Source organism: Ammospiza nelsoni, chromosome 1, assembly GCF_027579445.1.
Source record: "Ammospiza nelsoni isolate bAmmNel1 chromosome 1, bAmmNel1.pri, whole genome shotgun sequence".
NCBI lineage: Eukaryota > Metazoa > Chordata > Aves > Passeriformes > Passerellidae > Ammospiza > Ammospiza nelsoni.
Window position 1 is genome coordinate 39,317,430 of NC_080633.1, and position 24,594 is coordinate 39,342,023.

The window sequence follows — 24,594 nt, forward strand, 5'->3', positions numbered from 1 at the left end:
GTCATATATTTATTTATGTTTTACACATCAGAGCAGATGAAAAGAAAACCCATGAATAAACCAACAATTAAAAGAACTGCAAGAAAATATTTCAATACATGCTTTTTCTCCTTTGTGAATTTTACAAAATGGATCTGTCCAAAGCTTAGGCATCTCAAGTGCTTTAAAATTGTTTTTTACATTATTTTGTCCTTCCTGCTTCTGAAGCAAGAAATTTTTGTGACACTCTGCAGTCAGTCTATGCCTAGGGACACAGCAGATGACTTGGAAACTATCCAAAACAGGACCTCGTTCCACAAGAGACTGGTCACTATTAATTATAAATTTCATTTCTCATACAATGACTTGGCAAGGGCTATGATAGCTATTATCTGTGTCATGCTACATTTGTGTTATTCCTACATTTTGTAACAGGACAGGTTGCAGAAATCATGTGCTGAAATTCATTAAACAGCAAACTTTTATTCTGATATTTTTCTGCATTTACAGCTATGAGTGCTTAAATTCTATGAACATTTGATTCCCCAGAAGCATAATTCATTTGACAGGGCTAATAACCAAAAAGTGTACAATTTCACCAGACCTTATAATTTTGTTTGTGCGACTTGGCAGGAAAGCTTCATGCACTGAATTTGGAGTGTATTGGTTATTCCACTTTAAATCCTAATATGACGGAGGAGAAATAAAAAACTTTTAAGGAAAAAGCACAAGTCAAGGCATTAACTAAGGAAGACTATGGCAGATTTTTCAGGAGGTTAATAACCTTTGTACTGCCCCACACAAAAATCCATCTTGGGTTGTTCACAGAGGGTCCAGCCTCCACAGCTTCCCCATGCCATGGATTGCAGCCAGCCTTAACCAAAATCTCAGAGGCAGCAGCTTGGGCCTCTCCACACCCATCCTACTGCCCTGAGGGATAACCCCAGGACACTGAGGTATGAGGAGCTGAGGAAAAATGCTTACTGCTTTTCTCTAATAGAAAAAAAGTCAGGGCTCTGTTTGATTGTGGCTTTTCCCCCTCCTTTATTAGAAGAGCCAGTAGGTCTTATCTTGACACCCATATTCATGGGAGCTTTGCCTAAATAAAGTTTAAATATTGGCAAGTACTTCAGTCTTACAGAAGGATAGGAAAACATACTTTGCTGGGGAAAAAAAGTAAAACAAACTTTCCTCAGTATCATCATGAGCTCATCTCTGTCCGAGGGGAATTAGAAGTTATTCTGTTGATTTAAACAGAAGCAGGGTCAGGTCCTTTTTATCAGATAGTGATTCACAGCCTAGGGAAAAAAAACAACTAGAGAATCTTATGAATATTTTAAGATTTCTGCTAAAATGTGTACCTATGAGTAAAATGAGCTGTTTCAGTGTAGAAGGAACTCATTACCTAAATTAAAAATAGATGAATCATTTATAAATGCAGAAGTAAATATAAGGCAATCAAATTATTACATAAGAAAATCCTGCAAGGAATACTTGAGCACCAAAGAACATATTTCATACAACGTGACTTGGCAGCAGCATGAGAATTTAAAGAAGCTGGGGAAATGAGAGAGATGCATTTCTCACACAGCACCGTGCCTGAAACCCAGAGTTCAGGTTCTCCAGTCACCCAAGTCAGAGGTGGGACTCAGGAGCACAGTAGCACTTTTCCATTTGGTGAACCTCCATTCTTTTTCCACAGAAACCTGGTCTCTGAGGCCAGGAGCCATGTGGCTGCACAATGACAGCTTTTCTGAAAACTGGTCATGGGTGCATCCACCTGACCCCAGGAGACTGAAAACTTTCAACCAGTACATAGCTGAAGTGGAGAGGGTCCTAAAATTCTTTTTTTATTCACTGACTACTGTGAATCATCCTCCACAGATGCCTGATTAATCTCTTCTCATAATGGAAAAAGTAAAATGATACTCCAGAAAAACAGACAAATTCAGACTTGATTTCCACTTTTGAACTCATATGGACTTGATCTTAAGGGTCCTCTTTAACTTAAGTGATTCTATAATTCTAGGATTCTGTCCTAAGAGATTTCCCCAATAACAGAGTCTTAGACTGCTTTCTAAAAACTAGCATCAAACAACCATCAGCATGAAATTTGTGAGATTTCCTATTCAGATGTTCCTATGGAGGCAAGTGCAAAGTCTCTTTCTTGTGAGAAAGTACAAGTTTGGTTCAGGGATTTTAAATGCACAGACACATGGGTTAGTAGATGGTTCAATCACACAGACAGCAACCTATCACTTCAGTATTTACAAACTCTTCTTGCAAAGCTGAAAAAGATCAGTATTTAAAATACTTCCTACATAAATAGACAAGGGGGTTATTATTTCTATTTGATTATGGGTAATATCTAGTTCCCATAGGAATTGGTGGAAATTAGTCCCCAGAACTACACTTGCAGGTACATGTTTAAAGGTGAGGATGATCATTACCTGCCAAGAAATTTTGAGAGCTGGCAGTGATTCAGTGCTCCACAAAGTCTGGCCTTGTGCTCAGCAAAAGGAATTCTCTCTGCATTACTTCTTCACATGTGATGTGGTGGAAGGAGCTGCAATTTCTGAGTCTGCTTCAAACTCCTTCCAGCACAACTCTTTCAAACATATGAAACTACCTAAATGATTTTATGAAACAAAGCCTCTTTTATTCCAGCTGTCCAAAGCATTTACTACAACCAACTGAAATGATGAAATGCTAAATTATAATGAGAAACCCTGAGAAAAGACTAAGCTAGGTGTAATAGTTTTAGAAAGATCTTCTCAGGAATTGGCACAAAGTGTATAAATTTGGCAGTCTGGAATGGGAACTGTTAGAATCCAGTAAGCTTAGTGTAGGACGGTGTCATTGTGGATTTTTAAATTCAACTTCAAAAGCAGTTAAAGCCTTAATGATTCTGAAAATGACATTTATTTTTTGGTCCTGAAGGTTTAATCCTATTACATGCCACATAATGAACCCATAGATATTGTTTCTGGCTTCCACCTTCATAAGTTTTAATTTAAAAAAGGGAAATAGCCATAAATGAGCTTGAAATTATACACTGTTCAAACACATGAAATTTCACTAGAAGAGTAGTAAAGAGAGTAATCTTTCTACATCCCTTCCCAATCCTTCAGAAATGCCATGCACTTATTCAATCATGGGCTATCACATAACAGAGTCTGGAACTGTAACTAGTGGGTAGCAAATCTTACTACATCTTCCCTGGGCCACATTTGCAAATGATAAATAAAAGACTGAATTCAGCAAATCTTACTGATGCAAGTAATTCTTATTTTTGCATGCCTTCTCACTAATTTCAAACCCTTATTTATAGAAATCTTTCAATTGCCCCCAGTAGTACTAACTGGGAGAGTAAGAGTTTCCAGTACCAATTTTAAAATTATCTGGGGTGATTTTCCATGAACAGATGTCATAAATTCTACTGACTAAATTAGCAGTAATAGATAGTTTAAAGGGTATGTGTAAAATCATTTTTTGTTGGCACCAGAATTATTTCTTATTGTTCTTTTGAGGGGGGGAGGGGGAAAGGAGGGAGAAACTGGGAAAAGAGGGACTTCTCCATGTTCCTTCTCTAAAGAGCTTGAAATTTATTTGTAGGAGGAAAAACAACTGGACCCAGAACGTATGTCTACAATAAATAGGATTATGTATAGTTACCACAGACAAGATAGACAACGAAACAATGGGACTGTTACAGTCGAGACAAGAAATCCAACGTGGATGCCAGAAGTGGGATTTAGCTCACCTAACTTCAGCTGTATAAAAGTAAGGCATTTGGTCTTAGACACCTGGGCTGTTGCCATAGTCCATGGAGAGTGACAGATCCATGAAATGGGCCTTTCATCCAACATATTTTAGGATGTGATGAATCACTTTCTGCATGTGGTTGTGTCCATTGACTGCAGAAGGCACCTAGGTAACTGGTCTATATTTAGTGCTTAAATGCCTTTTAGATGACTAAATTAGGTAAGAGAACCCAGCCCAGCTGCCTTGCAAAGGTCAGGGTATACACCAGGGCGGAGGTGAGTTTTAAGGAAGGATTTACAGACAATAAATTCTCTTAGATCATCAGCACAAGAAACAAGTCATGAAATGGGCAAGCTCTATCTTGGGTCAATAAATCAGAGATTAAATATATCAAGTATGTATTCCCACACTCCCTGCTTTCCCTTCCATTCCTGCCATTTCAAACATATATTTAGGTTTTTTAAAGTATTTTGCTTCGCCTTGCTGCTGTGTACAAGGGAACAGAAACTGGGCTTTATACAGAGACAGTGAAACCAGCGAGAGGGTGCTGCCAAATTATCAGAGCAGAGAGCTGCAGAATGTTTATTTTTCTCTTTAGACACAGTTTTATTGAAGACAATGCACAACAGCAGTAGGATGATAGTGTTCAAAAATATTTCAAGTGGAAGTGAAAATCAGATAGTGGGAAAACAGTAAAAAGCAGAAAATACCAGAAATGTGCTAGATAAACATTATCTCTGACAGGCAACAATTTTCTGAAATGGCTATTGATTTCACGGTCTCCACACAGCTAACAAAATAATCACTGGATGTTTGTGAAATTTTTGATCAAAAATAATTCTTTTCTGAGGTCTGCAAGCCCTTGCAGTCAAAAGTTTTATGAAGAAAAGTCTAGATAAACACAGGAAAGGTATGTTTAATCTGTTTTCTATTTGCAGGAAAAGAAAATAATACCGTACCTTATATGTTGTTTTGTCAGCTTACATCTCTTTGTATTTTCATTATTTTGGTTTGTTTTTCTGTTGCCTGTGAAGTTAAGAGATCTCTAGAAAAGGTAATCTAAAAAAAATGTAGCTAAAAGGAAATAATTATTAATAACTACTGCTATAATTTTATTATATAAAATATATTTTGATAATAAAAGAATATTTTGTGAAAATGTTATGTTATGAAAATAGTTCTCCCATAGTTCTCCCGCTAGTTTACAGCAAATGAAATCCATAATGCTATGATAATAAGCAAGGAACCAGTCTTAGAGACTGTGGGCTCAGCAAGAGAGCAGATAAATCAAAGCAAAGAGGACTGCCAAACTTGTACATGACATTGAAATGAGCCTGGATACCCTTTGGGTCTTAAATCTATTATTGTGTTTGCAGAAGCATCTTAATATTAGAACAGTTCCAATAAATCTCTCTTTCTACGTCAGCCTATTAATATTGCTAAACAATAATAAACCTTATGTCAGTCCATAAAATGTGACAGACACAAGCCTCATCATTTTTTCCACTTTGGCTTTTCCCCGAGTGCTAATAAAAACAGCTATCACCCAAGCACTAAAGCCCTGATCTCCAGTAACAAACTATTAGGCAAAAGTGGATGAGAAAAAAGCTTTGGTAGTCTGTACTTTCTTGATCTTGTGTCACATTCAATTCAGTTTCTAGATATGGTTTCAAATTAGACATAACACTGAATATAATCTTCACAGCATTTATTTAGTCTCTGAAATTGTATGGACTAGTATTACAGTCAAATTTGCCTAAGTACTTTATCATGAAGTCCTCTGGTAGTTTCAGAACAGTGCTGGCACAGCTTAGAAAAAATTACTATAATGACCTTTGAAAACCAGCCCACTTTCTTGAAGTTTCATTCCAGCCCATGTGCTTGTGGCATGAATGGGGAATCTGAACTCCTTCTCCATACCGGCAGTGTTGCAAAATTAAAGAAGAGCTCAAACTTTAGAGAAAGGATGCCTTGGTCTGTTAGGTATGCTGTCACCCATGAAAAATATGGGAACAGGACAAAATCTACCCTTTATACCCACAAATTCATCAGTCCAGGGAAAAATAATCTTTGTTGTTGTTCTTGTTCAGATTAAAAATTCTTGGAAAGAACAACTTTTATGAGCAGCACTTTGATTTAACTCACCTCGTAGTAGCCATGAACACAGCTACCGCTGCTCCAAGCCCAGCTCTGCTGAATGCTGTGATTTGTAATGATCTGTCCTGCAGATTGGAGAGTTCAGTTGAGATACTCATGGTACCTTTAGACAAAATAGACCAGCTATCAGATATAGTCTGATATATATGTTTAAGGCAGAGCTGATCAGCAGAGGCTGATTTCATGCAGCATCAGCAGTCTTCTCCATGCCTTGATTTGCTCCTCAGCTGGCAGATAAAGTCTGCAATGGCATTAAAAAGTGCTCATTTTAGATAGTACTTGGTTTTGACTGTGCTGTGTATTGCTATGTAAATACATGAGAAAAAGTGAAGAGTAATAAGACTGCATGCAAAGATTTTAGCATTATCAAAATCTTGTAAGTACATAAAAGCAACAGGAAATAAAGTGATATAGGTGCATTATAATTTCTTTCCCCTAATGGTGACAGCACATTTCCTCAATATCTTGTTTCTGCATGATGCAGGGATGTGAGTATGGAAGCCATGCCGCATTTCCTTTTCCTTACCTGAGTTAATCTCCAGAGCTGAGCAATATAATTCCTAGGTGCTACCCAGAAGTATGTCCACTGAGGCAGCAATTCTCATCCATGTCCCAGATCTCTCAGTTCCAGTTAGCATTTCCTTGCTAACCTCCTCTTTCATCCCTTTCCTTTCATCCCAGACCTTTGGTATAAAGTCTCTACAGATGTCTACTACCAAAGCACAGGCAGCTGATGGATCAATGCCAGATGGGCTAGCCATAATCTTCCTGGCTGGAACAAAAGCTGCTCTTTTTGGGTTTCACTCAGTTTTAGGTTCCTTGGTAACCCTGAAGAGGGGTTGAAAAGGGGATGAAACTTAGCAGGGCTTCACTAACTCCTCCTGTGTTACAAGGAAGAGCAGAGTCAGTCTAACCGATTGGGACTCCGCGTTCAGGTAAACCCAGGGAGATTTTCTTCATGCCTACCCAGCCTCACCAGGAGGTGGGCTCTGTACCACAGAGATGATCTGCAAAGCAGACCTTGGTACCCAGAGTGCTGGTGGCATCACCAAGTGTCAAAGAAATTTCACAACCACGGCAGCAGTCAAAGCAGTAGTGCCAAAACCAGGGTTCTGTTCACACTGTACAGTTTGCATTAGGATCAAAAAAAAAATCATCAAAACAAAAAACCAACCTTCCTCTTTAGGAGGTCCAGGACTTGCTAACTCATGCATAAGTAATTACAAAGCCATACTTTATTGAGATCCGTGAGAAGAAATGAAATACAAGTCATAACATATGCCAGACATACTAGTTTCTGCCTACATATAGATAATGAATAAAGGATAGTTACCTTCATTCAATTCCTTTTTAGCTGCCTCTTAGAGATTTCCTACAATATTTTCTATACACCAAATCAGATTTGTCATAAACAGGAATACGAGACTGAGTCATCTAGTCCAGTTCTGTGTTGTCACAGGCAACTACACTTGGCAGGGCCAGTCAGTCTTCATTGTTCAATATGGTTTGAAGTTTTTGCCTCTTTTCCTCCTAGGAAAAACACCCTTCATAGATATATATACATATGATAGCAAAGTTTTGATTTCCCTGAATAAGCAAAGTTCTATTTTTTGTGTGTGGGCTTGTTGCCACAATATCTGATTGCTCTGGAATACTGTGGGTTAGGTACAAGTGTTCAGAGAAAACATGAGGAAAAACCATATGTACTCATTAGTGAAAAAGATCATACTGACAGATTGCTCTCCATATGTGGAACTTCTGTATTGTAACCTTGCTATTTACATGACACACGAAAAATGTGTCACTGTCTAATGAAAATTTCACTTTATGTAATATCTCACTAGTCATAAGACATGAAGAAGTTTATTTCATTTATATCTATTTCATAGGAAGGGACCTGCTATAAATTTAATGCTTTCGCTTTATTGTATTTATTGATATAATTGCAAAACATGGGTATTGCAATACTGGAGGAACAAACAGAAATTAAATAGGTGAGAATAATTAGCCTGTAATTGATGTCATGAAGCTCAGACAATTCTCCATACTTCAAAAGTTTACCTCCAGCAGTTTTCTAATCTACTGTATGTGAGAAAAGGAAAGTATTTATTAGTCAAAGGAGCCAATTAAATCTTGCAATGCAAATGCCAGAATTTACTTATACTTAATTAAACTTTCCTGAGTATTAAATTAATAATTTGCAAAATATCAGCAATATTGAAATATTAGTCAAATAATTCCATCCATTTTCTTCCTTGAAATTTGAATATTTTTAGATGCTAAATATTTATGAAGAAAAGTGTCATTTAGAATAAAATAAGAAGATAGAGAAGGAGAGATTGCCATCCAGTAAGCAGATTACTCTTCCTTAACTCCATTTTTTTCAGTTTCATTTAAATACTCAGTTGTCCAGCAAAAAAAAAAAAAAAAAAAAAAAGTTAAATGGAAATCTCTTAAAATAAGCATTTTCTTAAATTCTCAGAATAGAATCATATTCCTGCAATCTTTCCTTAGGCAGAACCTTAACCGGCACGAACACAAGCTGTTCCAAAACTCATGTAATCAGTGGAAACATTTCCACTTACTTCAGTGAATTTTGGAAAAGGGAATATCACAAAAAGTAGTAGGCTGCTATTTCATGTTTTCAGACAGTAAGTACATGACATTTTGTAACTATGTCTGAACTATTTTAAACTCCAGCAGAGACTAATGCACATGATATTCAGAGAGACCTAAACTTTCTTTTTGAGTAGAAACTGAGACAGACTTAAAAATCAAGATTTTTCTTTTTCATTTACTTTTTTATGAGAAAAGGCAAAGTGAAGTTTCATTGCTTTGCAGAACTGCCATGTAGAACTGCTTATCTTCTGGTAGTGATTTTCCTTCATGGGGAACTCAAATATACCATAGGGACATGGAGAAATACATCTGTTTTCACACTGAAACTATTGGCAATGATAAATTATTAAGTATTTTTTGGGAAAAGCACAGAACATAATGGACATATTACAGTATTTTTCCACAGTGACGAAATCAGAAATGTAACTGGCCTATATATTTGATTATCAGTTCAAGTCTTTTAAAGTCTAGACCTAGCTTTCTTTAAATGGACAGCAATTTTGCAAAGTTTGTGCATTTTTAGTTTTCTTTTCTTTGCATTTAATGTCCTCAGATAATAAAAATTATATTAAAAATGACTGCACTGAAAGGTGATTTCATGTAACTTTCATTAGGGATCTCAGATAAACATCTAGAGAGTATTAAGGATAATTTTGCCACATTACTTTGTCCAACACAGTGTGCATCCAATGCAAGATTTTTCTTCTGAATGAATGCATATATCTGTGGTAATAAATCATTTTCTGATATTAATGAATAAGATTTTATGGTGCCATTAATTATATAGTTCAGCTGGAGGCACTTTTGCATGCATTCTAGAGAGACCTGTGGCAACAGTGAGTAACCCTATTAATCATATGCAGATATTATTTGTAAGGAGCATGCTAGCAATTCCGAATTCTATACGTAACACTCTGAAAGAACCTGACTTGTACTTTTACTTGCAGGCTCTTCCATTTTAAAAAATTAATATTCCCTGAAAATACCAAGAGTTCACTGCATGAAACAAAGCCAAAGGAACTCTGTTTGGGCACTACTGCATACCATTTGTCATGTCTGTCAATGTACCTTAACTGGTATTTACTGATTTAGAAATAAGGTGTGTTCTTAGTAAAAAATTTTCATTGAGTGCAGTGATGGCAACTACAGCAGCAGAAAGCAGAAGTGATATCATACTTCACTTGCAGAAGTCACAAAACACTTCATCAAATTGGAAGACTCAGGCATTGGTTTTTTGTCTGTTTATAAATTTTACTTCTGGGCTGTTAATACTTAAAGACCATGAAGACCCCCTCTCTGAGTGGATGCCATTGACATCTTATCATTTGCTAACAACAAATTCCCAACTAAACATATTCAAAAGGCTTTTTGATCTTATTAGTTATGAAATAACATTTAAGTGCTTTATGCACAATTCATGACAATTTATTGGGGTTTTATTTGAATATGGATATTGATTTCTCTGATCGAGAAAAAAATAGGTTGGAGTGTCACATGGAATTTTGTCTGTTTTGGCCAAAGAACTGCACTTATTTTAAGAGAACAGCACTGAAACCACACCCAGGCTTTTGGCACAGAAATCAGAAGAAAAAAAACCAAAACAAAAAACCCCCCAGAAATAAAATAATTCTTGTAGATTAATTCTTTTCTATGCACATCAAAGAAAGGCAAAGAATTAAGTGTGAGAGAGTCCAGCCAGAGTTTCTACTCCAGCTGCTATTTGAAGGAGGAAATGGACACTTGGCTGAGAGGCGACCAAAGGAGTGGTTCTGCCCAGAGGGGTCACCATTGCTCATCACTGCCACTCATGTTGCTCCATAACACGGGTAGCCTGGGCGATAATACCCTGGGAAAGCAGGCAGGCAGGGAGGGTAAGAGTATTTCACACAAGCTGGCTGCTTTTGCATGTCTTTTATCTTGCCCATGATCAGCTCTCAAGTGTCTGATATGTATGTGTGGTTTTTTTAACACCCTCTTTTGTAGCTAGTACTAGTTCTATCTTAGTAATGTTTTGTTTGGCTGTAATTCTCTTTGAACAAAGACTTTCAGGAAACCCCTCCAAACAGCTGCTATGCTCTAAGACTGTCTGCTAGCAGACTCAAAATCCCAGACAAAGTCCATTTATTTAATTATTTTACAATAATTATGAAAACCCGGTATCTGACAAAGTTGTATATATTGTGGGCTTGAGATAAGAACATGACTCAATGTGTCTGATGACATTCCACCATTAAATTTTTACTGCAAAGTTCATTTCTTGGGTAATTCCAAGGCCATAAAAGGCAAGGATTCTGTCTGTCATCTCTTTTACTTGGTACCACTGAAGTTGAGCGAAAAAGATTGTGACGTTACTTGGCTCTACACATTGCAATGAAGATTCATGAGATGCTTGGTTTCTCACCCATTTCTGTGCTTTTGGATGATCCAGGGCTCATAGTTTCTATTCTGACTCTGAGTTATTGGGTCTTACTTATCCAGTTCAGATCCCTAAGAGTACTCGGGCTTTCTGAAGGAACCCATTATTTTAAAGAATTTTATCCACTTATATTAATCTAAACAAATGTAAATACTGGTGAGTATGTGTTAGCACATAACGCAGGAAGTACAGGGGGTGTCTCCTAGTGATAAAATTCAATATAGACAATATTTCTCACACAGAGACCCAGACAAAGGAAAGAGTCTGTGTAACAGTGTCAAGCTTATATGAACCAGAGGAAATACATGGGTTTAGATCTGCACTAAGAACAATCACAAAAGATCCATTTTAAGAGCCACAAAGTATACATTACAAAAAGCAAGGTGTTGGCATATAGACATTGGAAATGTCCAAGAATGTAATTTTCTGGAGAATGGTGTCTTGCAGCTTGTACAGTTACCACAGTAACATTTTAGTTTTGCTCAGAGAGTCTCAGCATAGTAAAAAAAGGGCAAAAAAAAAAAGATTTTTGCCTATGCTGAATTTTTTTTCATGAAAAAGAGACCTTTCAGACCCTAATCATATTTCTCAGAATTCAATTGAATTATTTTTGGAAAACCAGCAGGATTTTTTGATTGCTTTCAGAGAAAGGGCAAACAAGAAATTATATTTTCTTATTATTACTATCTATTTGATCTATCTGTAAGGAAGACTTTATATTCTTTTTGAAAACATGAGACATCGAACAAAACCTATATATTGCCAGCAGTCAATCATATAGATTGCTACCAATTACACTTACAACTGAATTAATTTACCATCTCAATGTGACCATTATGGAGAAGCACTTATGGAGTATGTTATTACTCCAGACTAGATTGAAGAAACTTATCATTATTGGCTTGAATTTGAAATTCCCCCTATATCCCTCCCCCTAATTTTTGAATTTTTGGCTGCTTAGTTTTATTGAAGGAATAGGGCTAGTATTTGAGGGCAAAAGTAATAGATGTCTGGCTGGAAAAATTCAGACAAGGACCAGATCTTCATCTGGTGTTAATGAACCTAGAGGTTTAAGTTTCATAGGGAAAAAAAGTTATATTAACCAGATGAGGATTTGGCTCATGGAGTTTTGTACATTACTTGTCATCCATTTTCTAAAACTTCCCCAAATGTTTCTGTCAATCCATGAGACTTCCACAATTGGCGTCTTCTAGCCTATTTAATTTTGCTTGCTCCTTGGGCTCTACTTGAGAGAAGGATCTGTAATAAGCCAGGGACATTACTCCTAGATCTAATAGATTAATGAACTTAGGGATCATGCAAAGCATCAACAGACAACTTTGTGGAAGAGTACCCTCCACTCTTGACAACCCACACTTAAGGCTTATGCAGAAGGGAAGGGAGAAAATAGATGTGCAGCAACTTTGTTCCTTTTCTTTTTCCTCTAATCCTGTTGAAGGCTCTCTCCCCAAAGCCAGAACTGTTACAGACTTCCAAAGTGTTTTGACTGCAGCAATTCCCAGCAGGTCTCTCATGCAGCCAAGGCATATCTAGAGCCCAGTAATGCTCCAACCTGATCTGCTTGCCCAATGTTCCAAAGAAAGGAGGTAGAAGAGATGCCACAAACCCATTAAAGTGCTCTCTTCATCTATGGATCTCTCTGAAAACCAGTGATGTCCCCACTACCATTGTGTTATAAGCTCTGAAGCAATGTAACTTATAATTCTGAAGTAATGTAACTTCTGGACCACAGAAGATCCAGCTTACAAAAGCTACAGTGGTGACAAATGGTAAATGTCAGCAAAGAGTCATGACCCCAACCATGAATTCACAAGTTACAAAAAAACCTTTTTCTTAGTGGCTTTATCACTGACTTACAAGCTCAACATCAAAGTTTTCAAGCTAACAGCACTGGACTGGATGACAATGATGAATTCAAGAAATTTATAAAGGTGAGATTATGTGTAGTTTAGCACAACACTTATTCAGATAATTTTAAAAATAGATAGAACCTTAAAATATTTGTGGAAATCAAAACCACAAGTGTATCATTTTATATTCAAAAATGCAGATTAGTCAGAATTTATGGGGTACTTATTGATTTTCTGTATTATGTATTTTTAATCTTTATTAAATATCTTCAGAACCATATGTTTCTGGAGGAATTTGCTGTGTCTGCATAGTTTCTGTGAAAAGCACATGATTAGGTAAACTTTTTAAGTACTGACAATAATGCTATAAACAATTTCCAACTCATGCCAAAACATAACATCACTTAAAGAAAGGTGCAGAATAGTCTAGATTTCTTCTTTCCAAGATACTGATAATAATTTTTAATCTCCCACAAGGAGAGTTTACAGAAAAATATCACACCAGCAGTTACTTTTTGGCAGGAAAAAGGAAAAGTACTGAAGAATTAGGTGAGAGAAAGAAAAATGAAAATGTCTGGAAAAAAGGGGATGAAAAAGCCTTCCATCTTTCTCCTGAAAAATGGAATAGCCGCAGACAAGAAGCGTCTGAGAGGAAGGAAGAATTTTCCTTTAAATGGCAAATCAGCTTGTTGAATAAAACAAACTGGCAAGATGTTGTGTTCATTCCTTCTACTGGAGTCCCTTTTCCAGGGACCATTTGTGTGAGTACAAACAGATTCCCACAGCACACACTGAAAAATCTGGTGATCTACTGCTTCGTTACGTCAGCTACAGCAGGGGACAGCAGCTTCTACATGAGGGTGGTGATCTGGACCACAGCCAGCTCCTGTGAGGTTCCTCTGCCATCTGCCAGGCAGGACTCTGTGCTCCTTCCATCAGCAGTGGGCACTGCAGCCCCACAGGCATCACTGCCCAGCCTGCAGGGCTGCCAAGCAGATACCTCAGACGCTGTGTGGCTGTCGGCGTACATACCCATAGCCCGAGTGGCTTAATAAAACAAACAGCTGGGGTAACAAAGAGGTTGCAAGCAAAACAAACACAAATGCCTTTCTGTTATACCCAACAGTATTATTTTAACCATGGGGGCTTTTGGTGTCTCCCATCTACAGTTCTTTTAAGTGTCCTGCATATATAAGTAGAGCCCCAGATCCCACAGCAAAATCAAATGCTCTCCACTCCTCCTGTGCTTTGGGTTACTTCCATTTATATTTCCTTGGGCATGGTCTTTGAGACACCAATGTAGATTGTTCTCTCTGGACAGCATCTTGAGTGCATTAGTGTTATTCCTCTTCTCTGCACCTGTCGCAGACATTTTTTCACAGAAATCCTTTCTTTCAGATTTCTGCGTCTTCTGGAAGGCAGAGGCTCAGAAGAGAATGTAAACAATTGTTATCAGCTGCTGTGAAATGCAATAGGATGCGCCTATTTTGATTGGTGATTGGTTCATGTTCCCATGTTTATAATTAAGGGCCAATCACAAGGAACAAGCTAGGGACAGAGTCCTTGGACACAACTTTTTTATAGATTCTTTCTTGCTATTCTTAGCCTAGCTAGCTAGCAAGCTCTGCAACTTCTCTCTTTATTCTATTTAGTATAGTTATAATGTATTATATATCATATATCAATAAATCCAGCCTTCTGATCAAGAAACAAGATTCACCGTCTCTCTCTCACCAGCAGTGACCCACTCAGGTCGCTGTAATATGCACCCAAACCACCAGTGGCTGTGTGAACCATCCATGTGGGGATCTAATTGCCATTGCCTGCTTTTGCTGGGGCTAAGTCCTTGCATTGTGTGAGAGCGGCTCCCTCTCTTCCTCTCAGACCAGCTGACTGCTGGGTGGCTCCCCCCTCATTTTTTACCACTGAGAATCAGTCAGGGCTGCTGGAACATTGAGAAGATTACATAAAGCAAGTGTTATAAAACATATTTTCATTGGAATGCTTTCTGGTGTCTCTTTCAGCAGAAAACATGGCACTAAGGCAAGTGACAGACTTGGGCAGAAGGGCCAGTTCAAGCCCAAAAACTCCAGTATCTCTCCAGTCACTGCTTATGTGGGGACCAAAGGCAGCTCCAGCCCCAACACACCCATGGGGGCTGAGCACCTGCAGCTAGGCTGGATGACTTCAGGCCTTGTTGCTCAGCCTACACATGTCCACAACAGCAACTTCTTCATCTCCAGCTTTTACCAGCGCTTCTGTTGGACCACAGAGATCTCAAAACACATTACAGAAGTTTTTATAGTTTCTATATAATATGATTTCAGAGCAAAAACTGGAGCAAAGCGTGGACTATTATAGCATGTGAAGTGTCTCTCTTCCAGTCCTATGTCTTACACCAGTGTCCCACCCTCCTTGCTTCACTCAAGAAGCACATGAAGCCCCAAAGGAGGTGGCCCTCCCTCTCCCACAGGGTTATCCCAAGTGGAGAACACATGCATTAGAGTCTGGGGGGGGCTTTCATCCTCCCTTGGGAAAAACACACCTTCTCTTTGAACTTTACTGTGCCTTGTGCACAGATGTCACAAAAACGGCATCCCAACCTATCTGCCAGAAAATGCCTCATCATCCAGAAGGACACTTGTGCAGAGGGATAGAGGAAGGGAAAGGCACTTTTGGTCTGTTAGGTGACGTGTTGGTTTAGCTCTGGCAACAGCAGATATTACAGCCTGTGCCTTATTCTGACCACTAAACATCATTGCTTTTGGCCAAGTGCTTAAAGCAGCCAGAATCCTTAACCAAATCTCCTATTTCTTCCCAAAGTTTCCATGAAAGGGGTTTACACGTCCTTTGCTCCTTTCAGAGCAGGGTGGAGTAAATACCTCACAGCAGTCAGCACAGATAGATGCTGCTAGCACAGACTGGTGCCATTTGCACACTCTATTGCCAACAGCAAGCCCTGAGAGTGATGAATAAGAGCCCAAACATCACAAGACCGCCTAAACATTTTTAAAATAGCAATAAAATTTGAAATAACATTTTAAAATAACAAAAGGAAGCTCTTTTCATTGCAGTTCAGATGATGTAAATTTAGATTCATTTCTTTTCCACTCCACTCCTTTTCCACTGTCTTACAGCCTGGAAATATTTTGTAGACATGCAAGCTGAGATTTACACACTCCTTAGTGCCAGTACATTGCAGTTTCTACCAAATTTCATTATAAGACCCTGGGAGCCGGTAACGTCATGCAAATTTCACTCAAAAATTACTCAGAGTTGGCAAATAAAGCTAAGGTAATTAACTCAGCAGAGCACTTCTTACTATTTTTAAATAATTTAAGTATTTGACATACATAATAGACCATGTTTTAAGTGATGCAAGGCTTAACATGATTGCTACAGTGTCTGAAAGTGAAAACATGGTTGATTTGATCCTGAATCTCTTGCTTTGTGTGTGTTATCAAGTGGCTAATACATATCCAAATCCTGTTTTCATGTGAAATATAAACTGTATGCGCATAAAAATGTTGTAGCAAATAATGAGAATGTTTCAAAAAATGAGGTTGGTTTCCTCAGTGTTGTAAAACAACTGCACCATTTTCACTTCTTAGCCAATATATTCACATTTGTAAACAGCATTACGTACAGAAAAATATTCTTTTTCTGTATAATTCTATATCTGAAAACTACTCTTCCTATTAGCAGCAGTACTTTTTTGTGCCTACATTTGATTATGTGGTTTTTGTCTTGTCCTTGTTCACATTTTCCACAAACACAGATTTCCCATCACTAATTCAAATTTGCTTTATTTTGCACCATGTAAAAAACCTCAACAAAATGCTCAATTTTTTCAACTTGTTCTGGAAAAGTCCCAGAAAACAATCTTGTTATCACCCTCTTAATTTTAAACGATCTGTTTCAGGGTTGATCCAAACCAAACAAGCTTCCACTAAGTGGCACCAGCTTCTATTAAAATACCATTAGCATCACTGAATCTTCATGCCCGTTCCACCGGGCGACTCGCCAGTTTTAAAAAATCCATCTGAATTTCAAGTTTCCAGTTTTAATGGTTTCATTGTGGCTCTCGTTTGAATCTTTGTCACCCTCTAGTGTCATGACAATGGAAGCCAGAAGCACAAAAAGGCAAGTTACAGCGCATAGAGCCCCAAGAGCGAGGGCTGCGCAAACAGCCTGGCGCAGACAACGGGAGCAGCGAGCGCAGTCATGCATGGCACGGTGCTCAGCACAGAGCCCAGGGTCAGCTGTGGGTGCGGATCAGCGGGTGACAATCCTCTGTGCCCAGCGGGGCCGGGGGACGTGGCCGGGAGCTTTGGTGCAGCCGTGTCACAGTGCAGGATCGGGACACTGCGCAAGGTGCCTGTCACAGCTGCACGCCCGGGCTCCTCAGTGACTGTTCTGAAAAGCAAATGGTTTTTTATTTGAAAGGCAGTGGCATCACATCCACATCCTGAGGTGGTCTCCACCACAAGATCTGCTGGATGCCACAGACGGCAACTTTTGTCCACACTGAACATTCCCCTCCCAGCACAGGATAATGCTGCTTAGTTTATTTTTGGTGAAAGCAAATTAAAAATTACTCCTACAGCCCTTTCTTCGTGGTTTTCTACAGTTACAAGAATGAAACAACCTTCCTGATGTGCATCAGCACATTTGTTTCCTTCCCTCCATTCCCTCCATTCATGCTTTGAACCCTGCCCTCATCAAAGTCACCTGAACTCTCGGTCCTTGATACCACCACAATCTTCTCTCAGGTCCTGAAGCTCGATCTCTCCCCTTCCCAGGCTGACTAGACCCATATTCTCTGTTTGTTTAGGTTTGAGTGGGGGCTTTTTCTGTTCTTTTTCACAGTTCCTCCTGCCTTCTTTAGCGTTGCAGTGGGATTACTCCTATGCCCTTTTTGTGTCCAGAACACATTTTCTGATACTACTCTCAGACAGGACTCCCAGGAAGCACATCTGGAACCCGTTCTTGTGAAATGCTATCAGAAGAAGGGCTAAGTGGTGGGCAGGAAGGAGGGAATAGGTGGGCATGGCACAGACAGGCCACCACCCTGAAGTGGCCATGGCAGTGAAGAAGAGGGTAAGGGAGTGTATAAGGTGGGGGACTAGCAGCAGCTGGATGAACAGAGCAGGAAGAGTGGCAGACATGGGCAGGAGAGCTAGGCAGGAACAGATCAAAAGCTAAACAGAGCAGGGTGCTCCTCACTGGGGGCCCTGTGGTTGTTGCAGGGCTGCAGAGTGAGTGTTGGGAAGCAAGAAGGAATGGGAGGCTTTCCAGTGGAAAATAGAGTTGGGTGTCAAAACATCAGGACAAAAGGAGCAGAGAGTTTTGTTTTATTTGCAGGCTTTGGCAGTGGGATCCAGAAGGAATGGGAAGCTCAGGAGTCTTGGTCAGGAATCAAAGAGATTGGCACCAGCACTGTCTCCTGGGAGCTCACCTACACAGGCTCTCAGTTCAGGAGCAGAGATATGCACATGCAGCAAAACTGCCTGGTGCCACCAGAAATGTGATAACACTGCTGTGGTAGGAGCCATTCCAGTGTCTTGTCCACAGCACACTCTTTGCTCCCTGAAAACCTTTCTCAGAGTGGATGACAGCCCCAGATGAGTGAGAGCCCCATAAAGGGACAGACACTGTCTTCATTTGTATTTCGTAAAGCTCCATTCAACCAATAATAATTATTAAACAGAGGGAATAATAATTCTGTTTTCTTCAGGGTGATTATGCACATTGCAAAACTACCCAGAACTGAGCTCACCTAGCAGCCTCTGCTATAAATAAAGTCAGGACAAGGGGCAAAAGCAGAGCTTGTAGAGAACCTGGACTCCCCAGTGCAAGCCTGTCCTTTTTGTAATAAAACTTAATTCTTCAGTTAAAATATTAGAATGGTATGAGGTGAGTCAAAGATTCACATCCAGGGAGATAACCATCCCAATAGTTTCAATCTGATCCTGGATTGTGGGGGATTTTTGTTCTTTTTCAAGTCTCTCTTCAAATGGCACACAGATTTCCTGTTTGTCACTATTTGCCATGTTTCCTCACAGGAATGTTCTACTGCTTAATGCTGTCTAGCACTTTGTGATACTGCAGATGAAAGAAAAAAAAAAAAAGAAAAACCTTATGCCATTTAAAATAAGCACCTTGGGAAATCTGAAAAATACGGATTATCTCACACAGCCTGATTTACCATATAAAAACCATGTTTCTCTGATCTGGAAAATGGTTGATTAAGCATATCCCATAGTTAAATCATTTAATGGTTGATTAAATAGATATTTAATGAATAAGCACAAGTACATTTTTGGATTTTGATTTCTAGGAACACAAGCACCATTTAGTTAATTCACACCTGGTATGCTGCATGTTTTATTCAGTCATGCCAAAATTTTAAGTTTCAACAGAAACGGTGTCTGCAAGCTGACTATGCGAGAGTGTAAATTAAAATGGCAGAAGACAGGAGTTTTAAAGAGACCAAAGACAGCATCCACATGAAATTGGTATATTGAAGTTTAGTGTTCTAGGAGCTGAGTATCTGATCCAGAATGTTTTGACAGATTTTGGGGCATCATATAAGGCAATTGATATTTTGCAGACTCAGGGCTACAGAGAAAAAAGTGCCAATTATTTTAAAGATGTAGCTGAAGCTCCTGCCTTTAAAAGTCTGATGAAATCTTGGCATGTGAATGGGTTAGAATTTCCCACAGCATTATATTAATCTCTCTGTTGTTTACACAGCACTTATTTTAAAATGGAAAACTGATACGTAAATCACAAGAATCAACAGCAGGATTTTTTTGGCCATAAGCATGCAAGAAAAATATCACCCTCTGATGTGTTTCAGAAACATAAAATCTAACTATGACAGAAGAAGTATGAGTTTACTATGTGTGAATTGCAGCAAGAGGTGGTGCTGATAGCATCAGCTATGAGAAAGTTTGTCTGGCACTTTCTGGGAGAATACCCTGTATTGTCTTGCTATAACTTCACAGTGCTTTAACAGTTTGCTCTTTTACCATTACGGCGGGTTTGTGTCTGATCACAACCTTTTCTCTGAACAGCTGCAGCACTTCACATCTTGGAAAATGTGTAATTTGTAAGGGGACAATTTCTGTGCAATGAATGTCCATTCCTTCATTCAGTGAAAAGCACACCAAGTTTGACCAGGGTCCAGGTCTTTGGAAAAATCTCTTCATCAGCGCTCAGAAGGGACTCACTTTTCACCTGAAAATCCAAAGGGTGCAACAATATTCTCAGCTTTTCCTAACTACAGTTGATGCTTTGGGATTTTACCTATCAGGACCAAGAAATTGTTTTTCCTGGGGTTTTATCTTCTTTTTTTTTTTTTTTTCCTTTTTGTTACAGATAGAGGACAAAGCTGCCTGACAGAAGTGCAAGGTACAAATGGGTGTGAAGTTAGAGCATAAGGTAACTGATGAGAAAATCTGGAAGGACAAGAAACTACAAGCTTGTGGAAAAAGAGAAAAATTGGGTCAATAATTTATAATGGGCAGACAGTAGGATTTCGAGATCAGGGAGAAGAGAGGGAAGATGGAATGACTAGACAAGGAACTTAGTGGGGATATCAGGACTGGAGCCAGGGATTGTGATGTGATATGCCATGGAAATCACTGAACAAATTATAAATATCTGAAAAGCAATTATTTGTAAGTGCATTGCAGTATTTGTTAGCCACTTCCTAATTTTTCAGAATGTATCAGTACTCATCACATTCTCCCACATTCCTGTGCATCTCTGAAGTCATGTATTCAACTCTGAAATTCAAGTAACCATGGAGACATTTAAACTTTTTATGTCTGTTTGACACTCAAATTTACCCTTTGGCCAAAGGAAAAGTACACTGGGTCAGGGTCCAGGAGCTGTTAGTTCTAGCTTTGTATGTGACTAATGCATGACTTTTTACACTTCACTGTCTTTGTTACTGTGTCTTTGCATCAGCAACTCAGCCGTGGTAGAGCTAACATTGTTTTGTGTATTTATCATGTGCAAATACACCCTGCAGAGATGTGTCACAGGATTTGTGTTACTGCAGCATATATTACTACTCAAAAAAGGCAATATCAAAAAAGACAATGCGTCTTACTGGAACCATATTCTCAAATAACTACTTTTAAAAATTTTTGTCTGCATACATAATGATTGTATCCTAGAAAAAAATGACACCACAAAGTGTCTGCCTCTAGCTTACAAGAGAGGAGCATGTTGAATGGTGTTTGTAGTCCAAAGTTTTGGCTAAAGCAGGTGAATATGGAAAGGCTATTCAACAATATCCTGAATAGACAAGAGCCTGAGTGAGAAGACATTTAGTACCTGGCATGACTGTGCTCTCAGTGTGTAACTTGGACAACACTAGAAATCAAGGCATTCTGATTCCCATCCCTCTGCTGTAATAACTAATTACATCACATTGCCCTCTCTATATTTTTTATGATGCATCCCCTCAAGAGTTTTGGCTATTTTCTGGTTTATGTTAGCAGAGTTTCCAGCCTCACTTGGCTTTCTACCACCTCTGCACCACAGCCAAGTATTTCCCCCCATCACCAAGCATCACAGGACTGCATGAGGCAGACATGGTGTGTCTGTGCTGCTTGGTCTTCCAGCTTTCTCCCCACCAGTCAGGAAATTACTCTGTTTAAACTATAACATGTTTAAAATCCCCCTAACATTGTCTGAATACTTTTTTTTTTTTTTTTGGTAGCGGACTAAGTATAGAATAAGACAAGTAAATTAATTTTTACTAGTTAAATTAAAAATAGTGGCTCTGCTGTGACAACAGCAGCAGGGGAAATCCCAGTTGGTCCTCTGGAACGTTTCAGGCTTCCTGCTTCACTGTCTCTGCTGCAGTATCCCCCCTTACATAACCCAGCAGGCAGCACTAACACACTCATCTAAGCAGGCACATTGCCAGAAATATTTGGTCTATTGAACACTCGTGGTACACAGACTGAAGACTTTTGTGACTCTCCTCCACATGAACTTCAGCTTTAAATGGCAAAGGAGTGTCTGCACTCTTCTCCCTTGAGAAACCCAAATTTGCTTTTATGAGGCCATCAATATTAATGTTCATGCAGCATTCCAAAAAGCTATTTTCCCCTTCCCCTCCCACTGGCAAACATGAACAATGGAGCAACTTCGTAATCAATGTCATATTTAAACTATTTATTGTTTCTTTCTCCTCCTTGCCCCTTCTCTTTTCCTATGTTTTTGAGGGGTGTACTTTTTCCTTTTTTCTGGCTGCTGAACCCTATCTTTACTTTTCTTTCTAATATTTCCCTTGTTTATGTAGCCTTCCCTGCTTTGGGCATTCAACAAGTTCCTCTGTGGCTGCAATCACACAGTTATACAATGTTCCCACAATGCTGAAATTGTTACATACACGTCAGATAAATAAAATGCGATGGGTTTTGAGAAGAGAGACTGGGGAGGAGCTGAGCAGACTGAAGCGCATGCACTCAAGAACTTGTGGGGATTTGGGAAGATGCACATTCCCTGCAATGCCAAACACACAATACTTACTGAGTGTGTCACAGCCACTCACCAGAGCAGAGCTCCTGCTGGATGGTCCTTCTCCTCTGAACTATAGGTGCCCCACAGACAAAGATGTGTTTTTCTGGGAAGACTTTCTAATTTTATTTAAGCACGGTTTATGTTTTACTGGAGGTTGACTGATCTGTAAGGCTAATGACAGAAACTTCTACCCCTTTTGTGTCTTCAGTTTTAACTGCAATTTTTTTCCAGACAATTCTTATTTTAAGGCAGTAAGCAAGCAGAGAGAGCTGTTTGCTTTCACACAGCACTTTTTAAGGAGCCTACAAAATTCAGAAACTAAGCTATGTTTTCTTGAGTGCTCTTTTAATGCCCATCTAATGGCTTTCCTGTTAATATAGGTATTGAACTCATCGTGCTGCCACTGCCTCACATCAGCTGGGAAGTAAGAGCAGTCGACATCCAGCTTGTGTCAGCAAGCTGGGGAAGGGCCTTGGTCCAAGCTGTATTATGAAGGCATGTCTCTGTAGTCAGGTGGAGACAGTTGTGGAATAGCTTAGCTCATTTTCTAAGGTGCAAAATGGAAGATACATTCAATCCAAAAGCTGTTTGGACACGCTGTTGTGGAACTGTGCCCAAGCTAATAAGTTCTGCTCAGAGGCAGGTTATTCTTTTACATAAGTTGGCTGGTCCCTTATTTGGTGAGGTATATATGCTAAAGCTTGAAATAACACAGTTCAGCCTTTAATATGAATGTTGGTTTCTAGACAAAGGCTGCTTAGAAAGACAGCCTTTCTTTTCCTTTTTCATGTTCATCCTTCTGAAGTTCCCAGGAAACTAGTACAGAATACATTAAGCTTGCATGACAGAAGTAAAGGAGAAGTTGAGAAGCTAAACCTCTTACTGGTTTGTCCCTCTTTCATATTCATAACATCTTTCACTCTGCAGGAACAAGTGAAAAGACACTGAACTATTACCATTCCATTAATTAAAAAATGCCCCTTTTTCTCTTGTTACTATGTAATGTACACATTCATTTTAATTTATGGTGGTAATATATGCCACAATACATTTGGGGTATATAATTTTTAAAGTTAAATATAACAGTTAAATAATTTTTCCATTGAAAGTCACATTATAGCTATCAAATGTATTATTAGAAGATGTTAACCTTAAATTAAAATCCTTGGTGTCAGCATATCACGACCTTATAAAAGTCTTTTCAGAGATTTTGATGATATTGCACTTCTATTTCCCATTCCACACTCACTAGAGTTTAACAGGTTCATATGTAATAAAGTTTATGGCCTTACTGTGTCATTAACAAAACCAGGTGACCTCTCTGTGTCAGAGGTAAGCCATTTCAAATGCCATCCTACTCTTACTCTGCTATATAACTAAGTACTTAATTAGCTAGAAGTCTCAGCAATAACTTACTAATCCTTACAAATTGCTGAAAATCTGTAAAAATGTAAGTAACCCCCAGGACTTAGCTTGGACATAGTACTGAACTACTGTATCTAAAATGATTTCTGAATTGCCTGGAACTTCACAGTCACCTGCACTGATTGTGCACACATTTATCTTAATTTCATTTAGTCATTGCGACCTGTGACTCACAGTGCCTAGCATTTCCTTTGTCCACAGTAGAGGTTTGCTCTGCAGAAGAGGAAATGCTATGCAGAAATACACATTGGGAGAACACTCATACTTAGGTTGTAGGAGCTGTTTTCCCTGAAGAGTTAAACTGTAATCTACATTAACTCTTTTCATGCTGTCTTGAACAAAAGCCCCTGCACCAAAACTGCACAGAGCATCCCTGTAACTCAAGTTTGCTCTCCAGCAAAGGCAACAGGATTACAGTGCTGATAAGACCTGAATGCTCCCTGTCTCTCGTGAGATTCCCACTGGAAGTTGATAAGTCACACATCTGGCTTGTAGTTTAGGATAGGAGAAATCCCATGGCAGGGCCTATTTGTGCCCCTTGCATGTAGAAGGCATGCTGTTCTGTCTGTTGGGTGTTGAAGCTACCTCAGGACACATCCACTGACTTACAAATCACAAAAAAAACTGACTTACAGATCACAAACCTGGAACATATCGCACTCAGAAGTAACAGTCAGGATTTTAGTGAAAACATTCCCCAGGCTTTCTTAGGATAATCATAACTTTTGGCTGAGATTGGACTACTGTAAATGAGAGGGGTACAACTGAACAGGACAAGCAACAGACTCCTTTCTTAGATGAATCCAACACACCATT